At 40.1% G+C, this 13100-nt stretch overlaps 37 non-coding genes across 37 annotated transcripts; all 37 read left to right on the top strand.

Annotated features, from left to right (window-relative positions):
* The first annotated feature begins 278 nt into the window (after window positions 1-278).
* On the top strand, window positions 279-351 carry trnar-ucg (transfer RNA arginine (anticodon UCG)). The gene has a single exon. It is a non-coding gene; the product is annotated as a tRNA-Arg (tRNA).
* Window positions 352-482: 131 nt separating this feature from the next.
* On the top strand, window positions 483-555 carry trnar-ucg (transfer RNA arginine (anticodon UCG)). The gene has a single exon. It is a non-coding gene; the product is annotated as a tRNA-Arg (tRNA).
* Window positions 556-1107: 552 nt separating this feature from the next.
* Window positions 1108-1180, top strand: trnar-ucg (transfer RNA arginine (anticodon UCG)). The gene has a single exon. It is a non-coding gene; the product is annotated as a tRNA-Arg (tRNA).
* Window positions 1181-1528: 348 nt separating this feature from the next.
* On the top strand, window positions 1529-1601 carry trnar-ucg (transfer RNA arginine (anticodon UCG)). The gene has a single exon. It is a non-coding gene; the product is annotated as a tRNA-Arg (tRNA).
* Window positions 1602-1949: 348 nt separating this feature from the next.
* Window positions 1950-2022, top strand: trnar-ucg (transfer RNA arginine (anticodon UCG)). The gene has a single exon. It is a non-coding gene; the product is annotated as a tRNA-Arg (tRNA).
* A 131-nt stretch (window positions 2023-2153) lies between these two features.
* Window positions 2154-2226, top strand: trnar-ucg (transfer RNA arginine (anticodon UCG)). The gene has a single exon. It is a non-coding gene; the product is annotated as a tRNA-Arg (tRNA).
* Window positions 2227-2575: 349 nt separating this feature from the next.
* Window positions 2576-2648, top strand: trnar-ucg (transfer RNA arginine (anticodon UCG)). Its single transcript has one exon. It is a non-coding gene; the product is annotated as a tRNA-Arg (tRNA).
* A 131-nt stretch (window positions 2649-2779) lies between these two features.
* On the top strand, window positions 2780-2852 carry trnar-ucg (transfer RNA arginine (anticodon UCG)). Its single transcript has one exon. It is a non-coding gene; the product is annotated as a tRNA-Arg (tRNA).
* A 348-nt stretch (window positions 2853-3200) lies between these two features.
* Window positions 3201-3273, top strand: trnar-ucg (transfer RNA arginine (anticodon UCG)). Its single transcript has one exon. It is a non-coding gene; the product is annotated as a tRNA-Arg (tRNA).
* Window positions 3274-3825: 552 nt separating this feature from the next.
* Window positions 3826-3898, top strand: trnar-ucg (transfer RNA arginine (anticodon UCG)). The gene has a single exon. It is a non-coding gene; the product is annotated as a tRNA-Arg (tRNA).
* Window positions 3899-4246: 348 nt separating this feature from the next.
* Window positions 4247-4319, top strand: trnar-ucg (transfer RNA arginine (anticodon UCG)). Its single transcript has one exon. It is a non-coding gene; the product is annotated as a tRNA-Arg (tRNA).
* Window positions 4320-4450: 131 nt separating this feature from the next.
* trnar-ucg (transfer RNA arginine (anticodon UCG)) lies at window positions 4451-4523 on the top strand. Its single transcript has one exon. It is a non-coding gene; the product is annotated as a tRNA-Arg (tRNA).
* A 131-nt stretch (window positions 4524-4654) lies between these two features.
* trnar-ucg (transfer RNA arginine (anticodon UCG)) lies at window positions 4655-4727 on the top strand. Its single transcript has one exon. It is a non-coding gene; the product is annotated as a tRNA-Arg (tRNA).
* Window positions 4728-4871: 144 nt separating this feature from the next.
* Window positions 4872-4944, top strand: trnar-ucg (transfer RNA arginine (anticodon UCG)). The gene has a single exon. It is a non-coding gene; the product is annotated as a tRNA-Arg (tRNA).
* A 348-nt stretch (window positions 4945-5292) lies between these two features.
* On the top strand, window positions 5293-5365 carry trnar-ucg (transfer RNA arginine (anticodon UCG)). Its single transcript has one exon. It is a non-coding gene; the product is annotated as a tRNA-Arg (tRNA).
* A 562-nt stretch (window positions 5366-5927) lies between these two features.
* trnar-ucg (transfer RNA arginine (anticodon UCG)) lies at window positions 5928-6000 on the top strand. Its single transcript has one exon. It is a non-coding gene; the product is annotated as a tRNA-Arg (tRNA).
* Window positions 6001-6348: 348 nt separating this feature from the next.
* trnar-ucg (transfer RNA arginine (anticodon UCG)) lies at window positions 6349-6421 on the top strand. Its single transcript has one exon. It is a non-coding gene; the product is annotated as a tRNA-Arg (tRNA).
* Window positions 6422-6746: 325 nt separating this feature from the next.
* trnar-ucg (transfer RNA arginine (anticodon UCG)) lies at window positions 6747-6819 on the top strand. The gene has a single exon. It is a non-coding gene; the product is annotated as a tRNA-Arg (tRNA).
* A 335-nt stretch (window positions 6820-7154) lies between these two features.
* On the top strand, window positions 7155-7227 carry trnar-ucg (transfer RNA arginine (anticodon UCG)). Its single transcript has one exon. It is a non-coding gene; the product is annotated as a tRNA-Arg (tRNA).
* A 144-nt stretch (window positions 7228-7371) lies between these two features.
* Window positions 7372-7444, top strand: trnar-ucg (transfer RNA arginine (anticodon UCG)). The gene has a single exon. It is a non-coding gene; the product is annotated as a tRNA-Arg (tRNA).
* Window positions 7445-7575: 131 nt separating this feature from the next.
* On the top strand, window positions 7576-7648 carry trnar-ucg (transfer RNA arginine (anticodon UCG)). The gene has a single exon. It is a non-coding gene; the product is annotated as a tRNA-Arg (tRNA).
* A 131-nt stretch (window positions 7649-7779) lies between these two features.
* Window positions 7780-7852, top strand: trnar-ucg (transfer RNA arginine (anticodon UCG)). The gene has a single exon. It is a non-coding gene; the product is annotated as a tRNA-Arg (tRNA).
* Window positions 7853-8030: 178 nt separating this feature from the next.
* Window positions 8031-8103, top strand: trnar-ucg (transfer RNA arginine (anticodon UCG)). The gene has a single exon. It is a non-coding gene; the product is annotated as a tRNA-Arg (tRNA).
* A 348-nt stretch (window positions 8104-8451) lies between these two features.
* trnar-ucg (transfer RNA arginine (anticodon UCG)) lies at window positions 8452-8524 on the top strand. Its single transcript has one exon. It is a non-coding gene; the product is annotated as a tRNA-Arg (tRNA).
* Window positions 8525-8655: 131 nt separating this feature from the next.
* trnar-ucg (transfer RNA arginine (anticodon UCG)) lies at window positions 8656-8728 on the top strand. Its single transcript has one exon. It is a non-coding gene; the product is annotated as a tRNA-Arg (tRNA).
* A 131-nt stretch (window positions 8729-8859) lies between these two features.
* trnar-ucg (transfer RNA arginine (anticodon UCG)) lies at window positions 8860-8932 on the top strand. Its single transcript has one exon. It is a non-coding gene; the product is annotated as a tRNA-Arg (tRNA).
* A 549-nt stretch (window positions 8933-9481) lies between these two features.
* trnar-ucg (transfer RNA arginine (anticodon UCG)) lies at window positions 9482-9554 on the top strand. The gene has a single exon. It is a non-coding gene; the product is annotated as a tRNA-Arg (tRNA).
* A 552-nt stretch (window positions 9555-10106) lies between these two features.
* trnar-ucg (transfer RNA arginine (anticodon UCG)) lies at window positions 10107-10179 on the top strand. Its single transcript has one exon. It is a non-coding gene; the product is annotated as a tRNA-Arg (tRNA).
* A 144-nt stretch (window positions 10180-10323) lies between these two features.
* Window positions 10324-10396, top strand: trnar-ucg (transfer RNA arginine (anticodon UCG)). The gene has a single exon. It is a non-coding gene; the product is annotated as a tRNA-Arg (tRNA).
* A 131-nt stretch (window positions 10397-10527) lies between these two features.
* Window positions 10528-10600, top strand: trnar-ucg (transfer RNA arginine (anticodon UCG)). Its single transcript has one exon. It is a non-coding gene; the product is annotated as a tRNA-Arg (tRNA).
* A 131-nt stretch (window positions 10601-10731) lies between these two features.
* trnar-ucg (transfer RNA arginine (anticodon UCG)) lies at window positions 10732-10804 on the top strand. The gene has a single exon. It is a non-coding gene; the product is annotated as a tRNA-Arg (tRNA).
* Window positions 10805-11356: 552 nt separating this feature from the next.
* On the top strand, window positions 11357-11429 carry trnar-ucg (transfer RNA arginine (anticodon UCG)). The gene has a single exon. It is a non-coding gene; the product is annotated as a tRNA-Arg (tRNA).
* A 335-nt stretch (window positions 11430-11764) lies between these two features.
* On the top strand, window positions 11765-11837 carry trnaq-uug (transfer RNA glutamine (anticodon UUG)). Its single transcript has one exon. It is a non-coding gene; the product is annotated as a tRNA-Gln (tRNA).
* Window positions 11838-11981: 144 nt separating this feature from the next.
* Window positions 11982-12054, top strand: trnar-ucg (transfer RNA arginine (anticodon UCG)). Its single transcript has one exon. It is a non-coding gene; the product is annotated as a tRNA-Arg (tRNA).
* A 131-nt stretch (window positions 12055-12185) lies between these two features.
* trnar-ucg (transfer RNA arginine (anticodon UCG)) lies at window positions 12186-12258 on the top strand. The gene has a single exon. It is a non-coding gene; the product is annotated as a tRNA-Arg (tRNA).
* Window positions 12259-12389: 131 nt separating this feature from the next.
* On the top strand, window positions 12390-12462 carry trnar-ucg (transfer RNA arginine (anticodon UCG)). Its single transcript has one exon. It is a non-coding gene; the product is annotated as a tRNA-Arg (tRNA).
* A 552-nt stretch (window positions 12463-13014) lies between these two features.
* Window positions 13015-13087, top strand: trnar-ucg (transfer RNA arginine (anticodon UCG)). Its single transcript has one exon. It is a non-coding gene; the product is annotated as a tRNA-Arg (tRNA).
* Window positions 13088-13100: the final 13 nt, after the last annotated feature.

Here is a 13100-nt window from a genome sequence, read left to right as displayed (position 1 = left end):
TTGAATGCTATGATTGCAATATTTTCATGCAGAAATTCCCATTTCGCTTTCAAGATTTCGTGGCCCAGTGGCCTAATGGATAAGGCATCAGCCTTTGGAGCTGAGGATTGTGGGTTTGAGTCACATCTGGGTCATCTGAGACTTTGTAGAAAATCAGTGGCATGAGGCCAATAATGTCACAGTCTTTAATATCGAAATCTTTTATTGAATGCTAATATTGAATGCTATGATTGTAATATTTTTTTGCAGAAATTACCATTTCATTATCTAGATTTTGTGGCCCAGTGGCCTAATGGATAAGGCATCAGCCTTCGGAGCCGAAGATTGTGGGTTCGAGTCCCATCTGGGTCATCTGAGACTTTGCAGAAAATCAGTGGCATGAGGCCAATAATGTCACAGTCTTTAATATCTAAAAATATAATTGAATGCTATGATTGCAATATTTTCATGCAGAAATTCCCATTTCGCTATCAAGATTTCGTGGCCCAGTGGCCTAATGGATAAGGCATCAGCCTTCGGAGCTGAGGATTGTGGGTTCGAGTCCCATCTGGGTCATCTGAGACTTTGCAGAAAATCAGTGGCATGAGACCAATAATGTCACAGTCTTTAATATCTAAAATGATCATTGAATCCTATGATTGTAATATTTTCATGCAGAAATTCCCATTTCGCTTTCAAGATTTCGTGGCCCATTGGCCTAATGGATAAGGCATCAGCCTTTGGAGCTGATGATTGTGGGTTTGAGTCACATCTGGGTCATCTGAGACTTTGTAGAAAATCAGTGGCATGAGGCCAATAATGTCACAGTCTTTACTATCGAAATCTTTTATTGAATGCTAATATTGAATGCTATGATTGTAATATTTTCATGCAGAAATTCCCATTTCGCTTTCAAGATTTTGTTGCCCAGTGGCCTAATGGATAAGGCATCAGCCTTCGGAGCTGAGGATTGTGGGTTCGAGTCGCATCTGGTTCATCTGAGACTTTGCAGAAAATCAGTGGCATGAGACCAATAATGTCACAGTCTGTAATATCTAAAAATATAATTGAATGCTATGATTGCAATATTTTCATGCAGAAATTCCCATTTCGCTTTCAAGATTTCGTGGCCTAGTGGCCTAATGGATAAGGCATCAGCCTTCGGAGCTGAGGATTGTGGGTTCGAGTCCCATCTGGGTCATCTGAGACTTTGCAGAAAATCAGTGGCATGAGACCAATAATGTCACAGTCTGTAATATCTAAAAATATAATTGAATGCTATGATTGCAATATTTTCATGCAGAAATTCCCATTTCGCTTTCAAGATTTCGTGGCCCAGTGGCCTAATGGATAAGGCATCAGCCTTTGGAGCTGAGGATTGTGGGTTTGAGTCACATCTGGGTCATCTGAGACTTTGTAGAAAATCAGTGGCATGAGGCCAATAATGTCACAGTCTTTAATATCGAAATCTTTTATTGAATGCTAATATTGAATGCTATGATTGTAATATTTTTTTGCAGAAATTACCATTTCATTATCTAGATTTTGTGGCCCAGTGGCCTAATGGATAAGGCATCAGCCTTCGTAGCCGAGGATTGTGGGTTCGAGTCCCATCTGGGTCATCTGAGACTTTGCAGAAAATCAGTGTCATGAGGCCAATAATGTCACAGTCTTTAATATATAAAAATATCATTGAATCCTATGATTGTAATATTTTCATGCAGAAATTTCCATTTCGCTTTCAAGATTTTGTGGCCCAGTGGCCTAATGGATAAGGCATCTGCCTTTGGAGCTGAGGATTGTGGGTTTGAGTCACATCTGGGTCATCTGAGACTTTGCAGAAAATCAGTGGCATGAGGCCAATAATGTCACAGTCTTTAATATCGAAATCTTTTATTGAATGCTAATATTGAATGCTATGATTGTAATATTTTTTTGCAGAAATTACCATTTCATTATCTAGATTTTGTGGCCCAGTGGCCTAATGGATAAGGCATCAGCCTTCGGAGCTGAGGATTGTGGGTTCGAGTCCCATCTGGGTCATCTGAGACTTTGCAGAAAATCAGTGGCATGAGACCAATAATGTCACAGTCTGTAATATCTAAAAATATCGTTGAATCCTATGATTGTAATATTTTCATGCAGAAATTCCCATTTCGCTATCAAGATTTCGTGGCCCAGTGGCCTAATGGATAAGGCATCAGCCTTCGGAGCTGAGGATTGTGGGTTCGAGTCCCATCTGGGTCATCTGAGACTTTGCAGAAAATCAGTGGCATGAGACCAATAATGTCACAGTCTTTAATATCTAAAAATATCATTGAATCCTATGATTGTAATATTTTCATGCAGAAATTTCCATTTCGCTTTCAAGATTTTGTGGCCCAGTGGCCTAATGGATAAGGCATCTGCCTTTGGAGCTGAGGATTGTGGGTTTGAGTCACATCTGGGTCATCTGAGACTTTGCAGAAAATCAGTGGCATGAGGCCAATAATGTCACAGTCTTTAATATCGAAATCTTTTATTGAATGCTAATATTGAATGCTATGATTGTAATATTTTTTTTGCAGAAATTACCATTTCATTATCTAGATTTTGTGGCCCAGTGGCCTAATGGATAAGGCATCAGCCTTCGGAGCCGAGGATTGTGGGTTCGAGTCCCATCTGGGTCATCTGAGACTTTGCAGAAAATCAGTGGCATGAGGCCAATAATGTCACAGTCTTTAATATCTAAAAATATAATTGAATGCTATGATTGCAATATTTTCATGCAGAAATTACCATTTCGCTTTCAAGATTTCGTGGCCCAGTGGCCTAATGGATAAGGCATCAGCCTTCGGAGCTGAGGATTGTGGGTTCGAGTCCCATCTGGGTCATCTGAGACTTTGCAGAAAATCAGTGGCATGAGACCAATAATGTCACAGTCTTTAATATCTAAAAATATCATTGAATCCTATGATTGTAATATTTTCATGCAGAAATTTCCATTTCGCTTTCAAGATTTTGTGGCCCAGTGGCCTAATGGATAAGGCATCTGCCTTTGGAGCTGAGGATTGTGGGTTTGAGTCACATCTGGGTCATCTGAGACTTTGCAGAAAATCAGTGGCATGAGGCCAATAATGTCACAGTCTTTAATATCGAAATCTTTTATTGAATGCTAATATTGAATGCTATGATTGTAATATTTTTTTGCAGAAATTACCATTTCATTATCTAGATTTTGTGGCCCAGTGGCCTAATGGATAAGGCATCAGCCTTCGGAGCTGAGGATTGTGGGTTCGAGTCCCATCTGGGTCATCTGAGACTTTGCAGAAAATCAGTGGCATGAGACCAATAATGTCACAGTCTTTAATATCTAAAATGATCATTGAATCCTATGATTGTAATATTTTCATGCAGAAATTCCCATTTCGCTTTCAAGATTTCGTGGCCCATTGGCCTAATGGATAAGGCATCAGCCTTTGGAGCTGAGGATTGTGGGTTTGAGTCACATCTGGGTCATCTGAGACTTTGTAGAAAATCAGTGGCATGAGGCCAATAATGTCACAGTCTTTACTATCGAAATCTTTTATTGAATGCTAATATTGAATGCTATGATTGTAATATTTTCATGCAGAAATTCCCATTTCGCTTTCAAGATTTTGTTGCCCAGTGGCCTAATGGATAAGGCATCAGCCTTCGGAGCTGAGGATTGTGGGTTCGAGTCGCATCTGGTTCATCTGAGACTTTGCAGAAAATCAGTGGCATGAGACCAATAATGTCACAGTCTGTAATATCTAAAAATATAATTGAATGCTATGATTGCAATATTTTCATGCAGAAATTCCCATTTCGCTTTCAAGATTTCGTGGCCCAGTGGCCTAATGGATAAGGCATCAGCCTTCGGAGCTGAGGATTGTGGGTTCGAGTCCCATCTGGGTCATCTGAGACTTTGCAGAAAATCAGTGGCATGAGAGCAATAATGTCACAGTCTGTAATATCTAAAAATATAATTGAATGCTATGATTGCAATATTTTCATGCAGAAATTCCCATTTCGCTTTCAAGATTTCGTGGCCCAGTGGCCTAATGGATAAGGCATCAGCCTTTGGAGCTGAGGATTGTGGGTTTGAGTCACATCTGGGTCATCTGAGACTTTGTAGAAAATCAGTGGCATGAGGCCAATAATGTCACAGTCTTTAATATCGAAATCTTTTATTGAATGCTAATATTGAATGCTATGATTGTAATATTTTTTTGCAGAAATTACCATTTCATTATCTAGATTTTGTGGCCCAGTGGCCTAATGGATAAGGCATCAGCCTTCGGAGCCGAGGATTGTGGGTTCGAGTCCCATCTGGGTCATCTGAGACTTTGCAGAAAATCAGTGGCATGAGGCCAATAATGTCACAGTCTTTAATATCTAAAAATATAATTGAATGCTATGATTGCAATATTTTCATGCAGAAATTACCATTTCGCTTTCAAGATTTCGTGGCCCAGTGGCCTAATGGATAAGGCATCAGCCTTCGGAGCTGAGGATTGTGGGTTCGAGTCCCATCTGGGTCATCTGAGACTTTGCAGAAAATCAGTGGCATGAGACCAATAGTGTCACAGTCTTTAATATCTAAAAATATATATGAATGCTATGATTGCAATATTTTCATGCAGAAATTCCCATTTCGCTTTCAAGATTTCGTGGCCCAGTGGCCTAATGGATAAGGCATCAGCCTTCGGAGCTGAGGATTGTGGGTTCGAGTCCCATCTGGGTCATCTGAGACTTTGTAGAAAATCAGTGGCATGAGGCCAATAATGTCACAGTCTTTAATATCGAAATCTTTTATTGAATGCTAATATTGAATGCTATGATTGTAATATTTTTTTGCAGAAATTACCATTTCATTATCTAGATTTTGTGGCCCAGTGGCCTAATGGATAAGGCATCAGCCTTCGGAGCCGAGGATTGTGGGTTCGAGTCCCATCTGGGTCATCTGAGACTTTGCAGAAAATCAGTGGCATGAGGCCAATAATGTCACAGTCTTTAATATCTAAAAATATCATTGAATCCTATGATTGTAATATTTTCATGCAGAAATTTCCATTTCGCTTTCAAGATTTTGTGGCCCAGTGGCCTAATGGATAAGGCATCTGCCTTTGGAGCTGAGGATTGTGGGTTTGAGTCACATCTGGGTCATCTGAGACTTTGCAGAAAATCAGTGGCATGAGGCCAATAATGTCACAGTCTTTAATATCGAAATCTTTTATTGAATGCTAATATTGAATGCTATGATTGTAATATTTTTTTGCAGAAATTACCATTTCATTATCTAGATTTTGTGGCCCAGTGGCCTAATGGATAAGGCATCAGCCTTCGGAGCTGAGGATTGTGGGTTCGAGTCCCATCTGGGTCATCTGAGACTTTGCAGAAAATCAGTAACATGAGACCAATAATCTCACAGTCTTTAATATCTAAAAATATCATTGAATGCTATGATTGTAATATTTTCATGCAGAAATTCCCATTTCGCTTTCAAGATTTCGTGGCCCAGTGGCCTAATGGATAAGGCATCAGCCTTTGGAGCTGAGGATTGTGGGTTTGAGTCACATCTGGGTCATCTGAGACTTTGCAGAACATCAGTGGCATGAGGCCAATAATGTCAGTCTTTAATATCGAAATCTTTTATTGAATGCTAATATTGAATGCTATGATTGTAATATTTTTTTGCAGAAATTCCCATTTCATTGTCTAGAGTTTGTGGCCCAGTGGCCTAATGGATAAGGCATCAGCCTTCGGAGCTGAGGATTGTGGGTCGAGTCCCATCTGGGTCATCTGAGACTTTGCAGAAAATCAATGGCATGAGGCCAATAATGTCACAGTCTTTAATATCGAAATCTTTTATTGAATGCTAATATTGAATGCTATGATTGCAATATTTTCATGCAGAAATTCCCATTTCGCTATCAAGATTTTGTGGCCCAGTGGCCTAATGGATAAGGCATCAGCCTTCGGAGCTGAGGATTTTGGGTTCGAGTCCCATCTGGGTCATCTGAGACTTTGCAGAAAATCAGTGGCATGAGACCAATAATGTCACAGTCTTTAATATCTAAAAATATCATTGAATCCTATGATTGTAATATTTTCATGCAGAAATTCCCATTTCGCTTTCAAGATTTCGTGGCCCATTGGCCTAATGGATAAGGCATCAGCCTTTGGAGCTGAGGATTGTGGGTTTGAGTCACATCTGGGTCATCTGAGACTTTGTAGAAAATCAGTGGCATGAGGCCAATAATGTCACAGTCTTTAATATCGAAATCTTTTATTGAATGCTAATATTGAATGCTATGATTGTAATATTTTCATGCAGAAATTCCCATTTCGCTTTCAAGATTTCGTGGCCCATTGGCCTAATGGATAAGGCATCAGCCTTCGGAGCTGAGGATTGTGGGTTCGAGTCCCATCTGGGTCATCTGAGACTTTGCAGAAAATCAGTGGCATGAGACCAATAATGTCACAGTCTTTAATATCTAAAAATATCATTGAATCCTATGATTGTAATATTTTCATGCAGAAATTTCCATTTCGCTTTCAAGATTTTGTGGCCTAGTGGCCTAATGGATAAGGCATCTGCCTTTGGAGCTGAGGATTGTGGGTTTGAGTCACATCTGGGTCATCTGAGACTTTGCAGAAAATCAGTGGCATGAGGCCAATAATGTCACAGTCTTTAATATCTAAAATGATCATTGAATGCTATGATTGTAATATTTTTTCCCATTTCATTATCTAGATTTTGTGGCCCAGTGGCCTAATGGATAAGGCATCAGCCTTCGGAGCTGAGGATTGTGGGTTCGAGTCCCATCTGGGTCATCTGAGACTTTGCAGAAAATCAGTGGCATGAGACCAATAATGTCACAGTCTTTAATATCTAAAATGATCATTGAATCCTATGATTGTAATATTTTCATGCAGAAATTCCCATTTCGCTTTCAAGATTTCGTGGCCCATTGGCCTAATGGATAAGGCATCAGCCTTTGGAGCTGAGGATTGTGGGTTCGAGTCCCATCTGGGTCATCTGAGACTTTGCAGAAAATCAGTGGCATGAGGCCAATAATGTCACAGTCTTTAATATCTAAAAATATATATGAATGCTATGATTGCAATATTTTCATGCAGAAATTCCCATTTCGCTTTCAAGATTTCGTGGCCCAGTGGCCTAATGGATAAGGCATCAGCCTTCGGAGCTGAGGATTGTGGGTTCGAGTCCCATCTAGGTCATCTGAGACTTTGTAGAAAATCAGTGGCATGAGGCCAATAATGTCACAGTCTTTAATATCGAAATCTTTTATTGAATGCTAATATTGAATGCTATGATTGTAATATTTTTTTGCAGAAATTACCATTTCATTATCTAGATTTTGTGGCCCAGTGGCCTAATGGATAAGGCATCAGCCTTCGGAGCTGAGGATTGTGGGTTCGAGTCCCATCTGGGTCATCTGAGACTTTGCAGAAAATCAGTGGCATGAGACCAATAATGTCACAGTCTTTAATATCTAAAAATATATATGAATGCTATGATTGCAATATTTTCATGCAGAAATTCTCATTTCGCTTTCAAGATTTCGTGGCCCAGTGGCCTAATGGATAAGGCATCAGCCTTCGGAGCTGAGGATTGTGGGTTCGAGTCCCATCTGGGTCATCTGAGACTTTGCAGAAAATCAGTGGCATGAGACCAATAATGTCACAGTCTTTAATATCTAAAAATATCGTTGAATCCTATGATTGTAATATTTTCATGCAGAAATTCCCATTTCGCTATCAAGATTTCGTGGCCCAGTGGCCTAATGGATAAGGCATCAGCCTTCGGAGCTGAGGATTGTGGGTTCGAGTCCCATCTGGGTCATCTGAGACTTTGCAGAAAATCAGTGGCATGAGACCAATAATGTCACAGTCTTTAATATCTAAAAATATCATTGAATCCTATGATTGTAATATTTTCATGCAGAAATTTCCATTTTAATTGAATGCTATGATTGCAATATTTTCATGCAGAAATTCCCATTTCGCTTTCAAGATTTCGTGGCCCAGTGGCCTAATGGATAAGGCATCAGCCTTCGGAGCTGAGGATTGTGGGTTCGAGTCCCATCTGGGTCATCTGAGACTTTGCAGAAAATCAGTGGCATGAGACCAATAATGTCACAGTCTGTAATATCTAAAAATATAATTGAATGCTATGATTGCAATATTTTCATGCAGAAATTCCCATTTCGCTTTCAAGATTTCGTGGCCCATTGGCCTAATGGATAAGGCATCAGCCTTTGGAGCTGAGGATTGTGGGTTTGAGTCACATCTGGGTCATCTGAGACTTTGTAGAAAATCAGTGGCATGAGGCCAATAATGTCACAGTCTTTAATATCGAAATCTTTTATTGAATGCTAATATTGAATGCTATGATTGTAATATTTTTTTGCAGAAATTACCATTTCATTATCTAGATTTTGTGGCCCAGTGGCCTAATGGATAAGGCATCAGCCTTCGGAGCTGAGGATTGTGGGTTCAAGTCCCATCTGGGTCATCTGAGACTTTGCAGAAAATCAGTGGCATGAGACCAATAATGTCACAGTCTTTAATATCGAAATCTTTTATTGAATGCTATGATTGTAACATTTTCATGCAGAAATCCCCATTTCGCTTTCAAGATTTCGTGGCCCAGTGGCCTAATGGATAAGGCATCAGCCTTCGGAGCTGAGGATTGTGGGTTCGAGTCCCATCTGGGTCATCTGAGACTTTGCAGAAAATCAGTGGCATGATACCACTAATGTCACAGTCTTTAATATCTAAAAATATCATTGAATGCTATGATTGCAATATTTTCATGCAGAAATTCCCATTTCGCTTTCAGGATTTCGTGGCCCAGTGGCCTAATGGATAAGGCATCAGCCTTCGGAGCTGAGGATTGTGGGTTCGAGTCCCATCTGGGTCATCTGAGACATTGCAGAAAATCAGTGGCATGAGACCAATAATCTCACAGTCTTTAATATCTAAAAATATCATTGAATGCTATGATTGTAATATTTTCATGCAGAAATTCCCATTTCGCTTTCAAGATTTCTTGGCCCAGTGGCCTAATGGATAAGGCATCAGCCTTTGGAGCTGAGGATTGTGGGTTTGAGTCACATCTGGGTCATCTGAGACTTTGCAGAAAATCAGTGGCATGAGGCCAATAATGTCAGTCTTTAATATCGAAATCTTTTATTGAATGCTAATATTGAATGCTATGATTGTAATATTTTTTTGCAGAAATTCCCATTTCATTATCTAGAGTTTGTGGCCCAGTGGCCTAATGGATAAGGCATCAGCCTTCGGAGCTGAGGATTGTGGGTCGAGTCCCATCTGGGTCATCTGAGACTTTGCAGAAAATCAGTGGCATGAGGCCAATAATGTCACAGTCTTTAATATCTAAAAATATAATTGAATGCTATGATTGCAATATTTTCATGCAGAAATTACCATTTCATTATCTAGAATTTGTGGCCCAGTAGCCTAATGGATAAGGCATCAGCCTTCGGAGCTGAGGATTGTGGGTTCGAGTCCCATCTGGGTCATCTGAGACTTTGCAGAAAATCAGTGGCATGAGGCCAATAATGTCACAGTCTTTAATATCTAAAAATATATATGAATGCTATGATTGCAATATTTTCATGCAGAAATTCCCATTTCGCTTTCAAGATTTCGTGGCCCAGTGGCCAAATGGATAAGGCATCAGCCTTCGGAGCTGAGGATTGTGAGGTCGAGTCCCATCTGGGTCATCTGAGACTTTGCAGAAAATCAGTGGCATGAGGCCAATAATGTCACAGTCTTTAATATCTAAAATGATCATTGAATCCTATGATTGTAATATTTTCATGCAGAAATTCCCATTTCGCTTTCAAGATTTCGTGGCCCATTGGCCTAATGGATAAGGCATCAGCCTTTGGAGCTGAGGATTGTGGGTTTGAGTCACATCTGGGTCATCTGAGACTTTGTAGAAAATCAGTGGCATGAGGCCAATAATGTCACAGTCTTTACTATCGAAATCTTTTATTGAATGCTAATATTGAATGCTATGATTGTAATATTTTCATGCAGAAATTCCCATTTCGCTTTCAAGATTTCGTGGCCCAGTGGCCTAATGGATAAGGCATCAGCCTTCGGAGCTGAGGATTGTGGGTTCGAGTCCCATCTGGGTCATCTGAGACTTTGCAGAAAATCAGTGGCATGAGGCCAATAATGTCACAGTCTTTAATATCGAAATCTTTTATTGAATGCTAATATTGAATGCTATGATTGTAATATTTTTTTGCAGAAATTACCATTTCATTATCTAGATTTTGTGGCCCAGTGGCCTAATGGATAAGGCATCAGCCTTCGGAGCTGAGGATTGTGGGTTCGAGTCCCATCTGGGTCATCTGAGACTTTGCAGAAAATCAGTGGCATGAGACCAATAATGTCACAGTCTTTAATATCTAAAATGATCATTGAATCCTATGATTGCAATATTTTCATGCAGAAATTCCCATTTCGCTATCAAGATTTCGTGGCCCAGTGGCCTAATGGATAAGGCATCAGCCTTCGGAGCTGAGGATTGTGGGTTCGAGTCCCATCTGGGTCATCTGAGACTTTGCAGAAAATCAGTGGCATGAGACCAATAATGTCACAGTCTTTAATATCTAAAAATATCATTGAATGCTATGATTGCAATATTTTCATGCAGAAATTCCCATTTCGCTTTCAGGATTTCGTGGCCCAGTGGCCTAATGGATAAGGCATCAGCCTTCGGAGCTGAGGATTGTGGGTTCGAGTCCCATCTGGGTCATCTGAGACTTTGCAGAAAATCAGTGGCATGAGGCCAATAATGTCACAGTCTTTAATATCTAAAAATATCATTGAATGCTATGATTGTAACATTTTCATGCAGAAATCCCCATTTCGCTTTCAAGATTTCGTGGCCCAGTGGCCTAATGGCTAAGGCATCAGCCTTCGGAGCCGAGGATTTTGGGTTTGAGTCCCATCTGGGTCATCTGAGACTTTGCAGAAAATCAGTGGCATGAGGCCAATAATGTCACAGTCTTTAATATCTAAAAATATCATTGAATCCTATGATTGTAATATTTTCATGCAGAAATTCCCATTTCGCTTTCAAGATTTTGTGGCCCATTGGCCTAATGGATAAGGCATCAGCCTTTGGAGCTGAGGATTGTGGGTTTGAGTCACATCTGGGTCATCTGAGACTTTGTAGAAAATCAGTGGCATGAGGCCAATAATGTGACAGTCTTTAATATCGAAATCTTTTATTGAATGCTAATATTGAATGCTATGATTGTAATATTTTTTTGCAGAAATTACCATTTCATTATCTAGATTTTGTGGCCCAGTGGCCTAATGGATAAGGCATCAGCCTTCGGAGCTGAGGATTGTGGGTTCGAGTCCCATCTGGGTCATCTGAGACTTTGCAGAAAATCAGTGGCATGAGACCAATAATGTCACAGTCTTTAATATCTAAAAATATATTTGAATGCTATGATTGTAATATTTTCATGCAGAAATTCCCATTTCGCTTTCAAGATTTCGTGGCCCAGTGCCCTAATGGATAAGGCATTAGCCTTCGGAGCTGAGGATTTTGGGTTCGAGTCCCATCTGGGTCATATGAGACTTTGCAGAAAATCAGTGGCATGAGGCCAATAATGTCACAGTCTTTAATATCTAAAAATATCATTGATTGCTATGATTGCAATATTTTCATGCAGAAATTCCCATTTCGCTATCAAGATTTCGTGGCCCAGTGGCCTAATGGATAAGGCATCAGCCTTTGGAGCTGAGGATTGTGGGTTCGAGTCCCATCTGGGTCATCTGAGACTTTGCAGAAAATCAGTGGCATGAGGCCAATAATGTCACAGTCTTTAATATCGAAATCTTTTATTGAATGCTAATATTGAATGCTATGATTGTAATATTTTTTTGCAGAAATTACCATTTCATTATCTAGATTTTGTGGCCCAGTGGCCTAATGGATAAGGCATCAGCCTTCGGAGCTGAGGATTGTGGGTTCGAGTCCCATCTGGGTCATCTGAGACTTTGCAGAAAATCAGTGGCATGAGACCAATAATGTCACAGTCTTTAATATCTAAAATGATCATTGAATCCTATGATTGCAATATTTTCATGCAGAAATTCCCATTTCGCTATCAAGATTTCGTGGCCCAGTGGCCTAATGGATAAGGCATCAGCCTTCGGAGCTGAGGATTGTGGGTTCGAGTCCCATCTGGGTCATCTGAGACTTTGCAGAAAATCAGTGGCATGAGACCAATAATGTCACAGTCTTTAATATCTAAAAATATCATTGAATGCTATGATTGCAATATTTTCATGCAGAAATTCCCATTTCGCTTTCAGGATTTCGTGGCCCAGTGGCCTAATGGATAAGGCATCAGCCTTCGGAGCTGAGGATTGTGGGTTCGAGTCCCATCTGGGTCATCTGAGACTTTGCAGAAAATCAGTGGCATGAGGCCAATAATGTCACAGTCTTTAATATCTAAAAATATCATTGAATGCTATGATTGTAACATTTTCATGCAGAAATCCCCATTTCGCTTTCAAGATTTCGTGGCCCAGTGGCCTAATGGCTAAGGCATCAGCCTTCGGAGCCGAGGATTTTGGGTTTGAGTCCCATCTGGGTCATCTGAGACTTTGCAGAAAATCAGTGGCATGAGGCCAATAATGTCACAGTCTTTAATATCTAAAAATATCATTGAATCCTATGATTGTAATATTTTCATGCAGAAATTCCCATTTCGCTTTCAAGATTTTGTGGCCCATTGGCCTAATGGATAAGGCATCAGCCTTTGGAGCTGAGGATTGTGGGTTTGAGTCACATCTGGGTCATCTGAGACTTTGTAGAAAATCAGTGGCATGAGGCCAATAATGTGACAGTCTTTAATATCGAAATCTTTTATTGAATGCTAATATTGAATGCTATGATTGTAATATTTTTTTGCAGAAATTACCATTTCATTATCTAGATTTTGTGGCCCAGTGGCCTAATGGATAAGGCATCAGCCTTCGGAGCTGAGGATTGTGGGTTCGAGTCCCATCTGGGTCATCTGAGACTTTGC

Source organism: Pimephales promelas, chromosome 4 (assembly GCF_988280905.1).
Source record: "Pimephales promelas chromosome 4, fPimPro1.hap1.1, whole genome shotgun sequence".
In the NCBI taxonomy this organism is placed as follows: domain Eukaryota; kingdom Metazoa; phylum Chordata; class Actinopteri; order Cypriniformes; family Leuciscidae; genus Pimephales; species Pimephales promelas.
This window is presented reverse-complemented; position numbering and strand designations above follow the sequence as displayed.